Below are 6,000 nucleotides of genomic sequence, written 5' to 3'. Positions count from 1 at the left end.
TAAGGGCACTGGAGAAAGATGATTTACGGTGTTGGTGTGGGTAAAATAACTGGAGACGTTTCGTGTGCAATACACCAGTCTGTCTTGGTGGTCACGGGAGTTGGCTTGGACAGTACTGGATGGTGCAAGCCAAAGCTGCTCCATTTGATAAGGATTAGTCATCATAATTATGAATGTGAGCGATTGTGATCCACAGCTACTGTTGGCTTTCGCTGCATGGACTACAAAGGAACTGCACGGGCCTATACCTGCAGGGTTGATCTGAAGTTACTCATAGGAGATTTGTACACGTGCAAATAGAGCAGGGTCTGTTCACACCTATATGTTATTTTGGAATGGTTTTATTATTTCAAAGTATGAAATGTTGTGTGTAGGATACATCTAGTGTGTATTTGTGGAAATTGTATGTCATATTTATGGGTATGACAGTCAACCTCCCGGGTCTGTGTGGTTAGTGTCAACGTGGAGAGTGCCTAGTAAAGGATGTACGGTCACTGGCACAGTGAGGTGTCGTCATGTGACTCGCAACTTGAATAACGCTCATACATAATGACGCTGGGGCCTGGAGGAGGCAAAAGCTTAACACATCACGCAGCACAAGGCTGAGAGATGAATTATGGGCTATATGCCATAGGGATCGTCAATCTATCACCTTGTCAAATGCCCTTACATGACATTCACTAGGTTATTACTTTATGGAATGTTTCCACATTTTGTCCGTCAGACTTTGTGTCCTGTGTTTTTTTTTTTTTTATCACTTTGAAATATCCCCCCCAGATTCCAAAATGGCTGCCTTCAAAATGGTCTCCCACAGATATGTCTCTCCCAGACCACCCAACATTTGACTGTAGAATAATTACAACATTCTGTCTCAATTCTCTCTCGTCTTTTAATATCCCCTAGGATGAGTACATCAGCACTTTTTGGCTGAAATGTGGAAAACATTTCCCTCTTCAATCCCACCCTAGGGAAGAGGCTGTCTGAAAAGCATGGTCAGAACCGTTAATCATTAGCACCTAAATGTACTTATCCTATTACAACGAATTCAGTAGTCCCATTCTAAGTCCCCAGGAAAGGAAAGGTGACTAGATTGGGGCCTTCCCGTGGGTTCCCTGAATGCATGGTACAAACATGAGCCTTGTTCTGTGAAGACGTGGGAAAGTCTGCCTCTCTATCCCTGAGCTAAATATAACCACTGTCTGGATTTTTTTGTTGTCTCTCTCTCTCTCTCTCTCTGCTCTCTTTTGACATCCATCTTCTTCATGTTTTTAATGTTACTGTGAGACCATAAGTCCTCCAGGCCTCGGCTGACAGATTTGTGTGCTGCCTGGCTTTGGAGATGTGCAGTCTTCTGCCCTCCCTCACGCTCATTCTCCCCCTTCATGCCCCACGACTGCACCCCGATCCAGGGTTCCACATTTACTAGGGCATAGTGTTGTGGAACTTTCAGATAGAAATACACTGTGTAGAACAGACATGCCTCCCTGACATGTAGAGTAGGTAAATAATGTCACTTCTATTCTTAGCATGTTTATATCTGCAATGTTCAGTATGTTGTACAGTCTAAAAAGGAAAGCTTCCTGGAGGATCCTTCAGGATAATTTAAGGTTTCAAAATTAAGTGCAGGATCCTTTTTAACCGTATATTATCCGAAGTTTAATTTATGAACCCATTCTTAGCAATCAGTTTGTTTTTTTAACCATTGTATACTTAAACGTTAGCTATTTGCTAGCTAAGACAACAGTTAATCAAACTACTATCAAAAAACTTCTAAACAATATGTAATGTACTCTTTGTTTTTCCTCAGCTACATAGACTGTAATGTTAGCTGGTAATTGATGTATAATTGCTGGTACGTTTTAGCTAACGTTAGCTAGCTAGCAAGTTAAAGTTACTGTAACGCTATCTAACTTCAGCTAGCTAAATTCAATATTGAGAAATGCAAGTCCTCATTTAAACCCATGATACACTTTCTCACCATATTCTTCCATCCTCCTTCCTTTCAGACTTTAGTCCCTGTCTTATCTTACCCCTGTTGAGTTAGGCTGTACAGTAAGTTAGAGAGTTAGTGCATATATTATGATGACATTTTGACGTTTTTGTTCGTTTTGTACGTGGGTAAGGGTTTTTTCGGGTGTTGGGTACATACTTTTTTTTCTTGAGGCCTTCAATTAAGCCTTTGTTTCATGCACACTTTTTAAATTGACAAATACTGCACCAAACATCTTAGTTAGATGTAAAATTCAGAGACAAAGATCTCCTCTGCAAAAACGTTAAAATTAATGACAGATTTTAAGTTTTACATAAGTTTTACATACACTCAATTAGTATTTAGTAGCATTGCTTTAAAATTGTTTAACTTGGGTCAAACGTTTCAGGTAGTCTTCCACAAGCATCTCACAATAAATTGGGTTGGTGTAACTGAGTCAGGTTCGTAGGCCTCCTTACTTGTACATGCTTTTTCTGTTCTGCCCACAAATTTTCTATGGGATTGAGGTCAGGGCTTTGTGATGACCACTCCAATACCTTGACTTTGTTGTCCTTAAGCCAAGTTCTATTTTTGTTTCATCAGACCAGAGGACATTTCTCCAAAAAGTACGATCTTTGTCCCCATGTGCAGTTGCAAACCGTAGTCTGGCTTTTTTATGGAAGTTTTGGACCCGTGGCTTCTTCCTTGCTGAGCAGCCTTTCAGGTTATGTCGATATAGGACTCGTTTTACTGTGGATATAGATACTTTTGTACCTGTTTCCTCCAGCATCTTCACAAGGTCCTTTGCTGTTGTTCTGGGATTGATTTATACTTTTCGCACCAAAGTACTTTCATCTCTAGGAGACAGAACACATCTCCTTCCTGAGCGGTATGACGGCTGCGTGGTCCCATGGTGTTTATACTTCCGCACTATTGTTTGTACAGATGAACGTGGTACCTTCAGTCATTAGGAAATTGCTCCCAAGGATGAACCCGACTTGTGGAGGTCTACAAATTGTTTTCTGAGGTCTTGGCTGATTTCTTTTGATATTTTTTATTTTACCTTTATTTAACCAGGCAAGTCAGTTAAGAACAAATTCTTATTTTCAATGACGGCCTAGGAACAGTGGGTTAACTTCCTGTTCAGGGGCAGAACGACAGATTTGCACCTTGTCAGCTTGGGGGTTTGAACTTGCAACCTTCCGGTTACTAGTCCAACGCTCTAACCAGCTACCCTGCCATCCCATGATGTCAATCAAAGAGGCACTGAGTTTGAAGGTAGGCTTGAAATACATCCACAGGTACACCTCCAATTGACTCAAATTATGTGAATTATTCTATCAGAAGCTTCTAAAGCCATGACATAATTTTCCAGAATTTTCAAAGCTGTTTGAAGGCACAGTCAACTTAGTGTATGTGAACTTTTGACCCACTGGAATTGTGATACATAAAATTCTAAGTGAAATAATCTGTATGTAAAGAATTGTTGGAAAAATTACTTGTGTCATGCAGAAAGTAGATGTCCTAACCAACTTATCAAAACTATAGTTTGTTAACAAGAAATTTGTGGAGTGGTTGAAAAACAAGTTTTAATGACTCCAACCTAGGTGTATGTTAACTTCCGACTTCAACTGTATATATTGCTCAGAAAACTTGGGGGGCCAAATAAAACCACCCGCGGGCCAAATTCGATCCATGGGCCGCCAGTTAGGGAACCCTGCTCTATCTTATCCTGCCCTTTCCAGTTAAATGGTGGAGAGTTTGGGAGCTGTGATGGAGAAATGTATCAACCTCCACCAACAGGAAAGACACACACAGACTCACAGACGTTGTTTTCTGCGGAGAGGGACAGGTGAGACCAGAGCGTGAAGCAACACGAGGTCCGTTGTAAAAGACAAATTACTCAAATTGGAAACCACTTACAAAGACGTTATACCTTTTCAAAAGGTTCCTCAGGAAAAAGGTTATTGGAGGCACCTTTAGGGGCTTCGCCTGTGTTTCAATATGAGGAACCCCTAAAGGTGCCCATCCTAAATACTATCCAGCTGTCCTGCTGCTGACCCTGGCCATACTGCCCCTACAGGCAGAGGGCAGGGGGAACGCCTGTGTCCCTTCCTCTTCCCTGCTTCAGTTAGTCCTCCCTCTCCCAAGGCCTGGCCTCTGGCTGTATGGGGCAGTCGCAGCCCAAATGGATGTAAAGCCACATTCCCAGAATGTCTACTGACCTTTTTGGCACCAACATGGAGTCTACCTCCACAATTTGATAATCAGTGCCTATGTGAATGTAGAAGCAGAGCACGCACACGTGTGTTTTAAACGGTTTGTGTGGGTCAATTCTCTTCGCTCGGAGGCAGACTGTGGAGCGGTGGTGGCAGCCCCCCTGCTCTGTTTGGACAAGTTTGCAAAGCCCAGGGCCCTTTCCGGGTAACACGTCTCAGCCAACGAGACAAATTGTAAGTCAGGGTTCTTTGGGGACATTTGTTTATCCAGTCGGACATAATTCATTTCTCGGCTAATCAACAGGCAGATAATGGTTGAATAATGGAGCGAAAATACTGATCGTATCTCAAAGCTGTTTGCTTAAGCTATTTAGAGGAGAGAAGGGGGGAGAAAAAAAAGACGAATGGAGAACGCTGGGGCGCTTGTATCAGTTTTGCAGTAGCAATCGAAACACATGCCAAGTAAATACAACTGAACGCCACCTGGCGCCTTAAAGACGGACACCCAAGGAAGGTGTCGTGATGGCTTAACAAGCATTTATATCTCACACACACACACACACACACACACACACACACACACACACACACACACACACACACACACACACACACACACACACACACACACACACACACACACACACACACACACACACACACACACACACACACACACACACACACACACAGAGAGCATCCCACACACACAGAGAGAGCATCCCACACAGAGCATCCCACACAGAGCATCCCACAGGCACAAACATCCTGTGTACTTGTGGTAGTAGCAACCAACTATCCTCTCCCCATGTTTACTCCCCCGTTTGGTCTTATTGGCTTTTTACTTTCAACTCCATCCAGTACATCCCCGAGCTGTTTGGTATCGACAGTGTTCCTCAGTGGCTATCCTTTGTGTGCTGTCATGAAGGGACCAATGGGGTCAGCTCTGGTGCTGTTAATCCCGGGCCTCTACTTTGGGAACAGGGCATCGATGCAAACATGGTGGCCCCCAGTGGAGCACAAAGTATGCAGGAAGGGCAGGAAGGGAGGGAGAGGGCCACCATTAGGACCCTCCACGGCACACTGTAACAAACTCACCAGTAGAGCTCAAGCGTCTTCCTAGACGATGCATCTTCCTTTCAAGGAACTCAGCTCAAACAAATTAGTCTCGCTCTCACCTTTTGAAATGAATTTCTGCCAGAGAGCGATAGCACAATTCCGCCCCCACCACCATTTTCCTCCCTCCCTCCCTCCCTCCCTCCCCCCCTCCCTCCCTCCCTCCCTCCCTCCCTCCCTCCCTCCCTCACACACACACACACACACACACACACACACTTCCCCAGCGAAACAACGATGTGTCTCACAGCACAACAAGCAGCACGAGTCCTATTATAATTCCACGTGCCCCCCAGGACCCTGGCAGGCAGCCCCACTAAAGATAAAAAGGTATTTATACATGAGGGTGCTAATTGATGGTGGTCATTACACCTCACAGTGTGCGATTGGTTTCTATAGGAAGAAAGAGCTTATTAGTAGCACTGCGGGCTTGGCCCAATTGAGCGCCCGCGGCTGTGGTGCGTGTGTGTGTTTGTGGGTGGTGGTGATAGTGGTGGGGGAGTGGTGAGTGGTTGCTTGAAGCACCTGATTAATTATTAAACTAGTCTTCTGTCAGAGTCATACTTCAGGTGGGATGCGGTAAAGGCGCGAAGACGGTTTATGCGGCTTCTCTGTATAAGCAGGAAGATTCGAGCCGGACAATCGCGCCACAGTCCCACAGTGACCTCGCGATTAAAACGGGGACAGTCTCGAATC

Source organism: Oncorhynchus mykiss, chromosome 13 (assembly GCF_013265735.2).
Source record: "Oncorhynchus mykiss isolate Arlee chromosome 13, USDA_OmykA_1.1, whole genome shotgun sequence".
NCBI classification, from domain to species: Eukaryota; Metazoa; Chordata; class Actinopteri; order Salmoniformes; family Salmonidae; genus Oncorhynchus; species Oncorhynchus mykiss.
Note: the sequence above shows the minus strand (reverse complement) of the source record.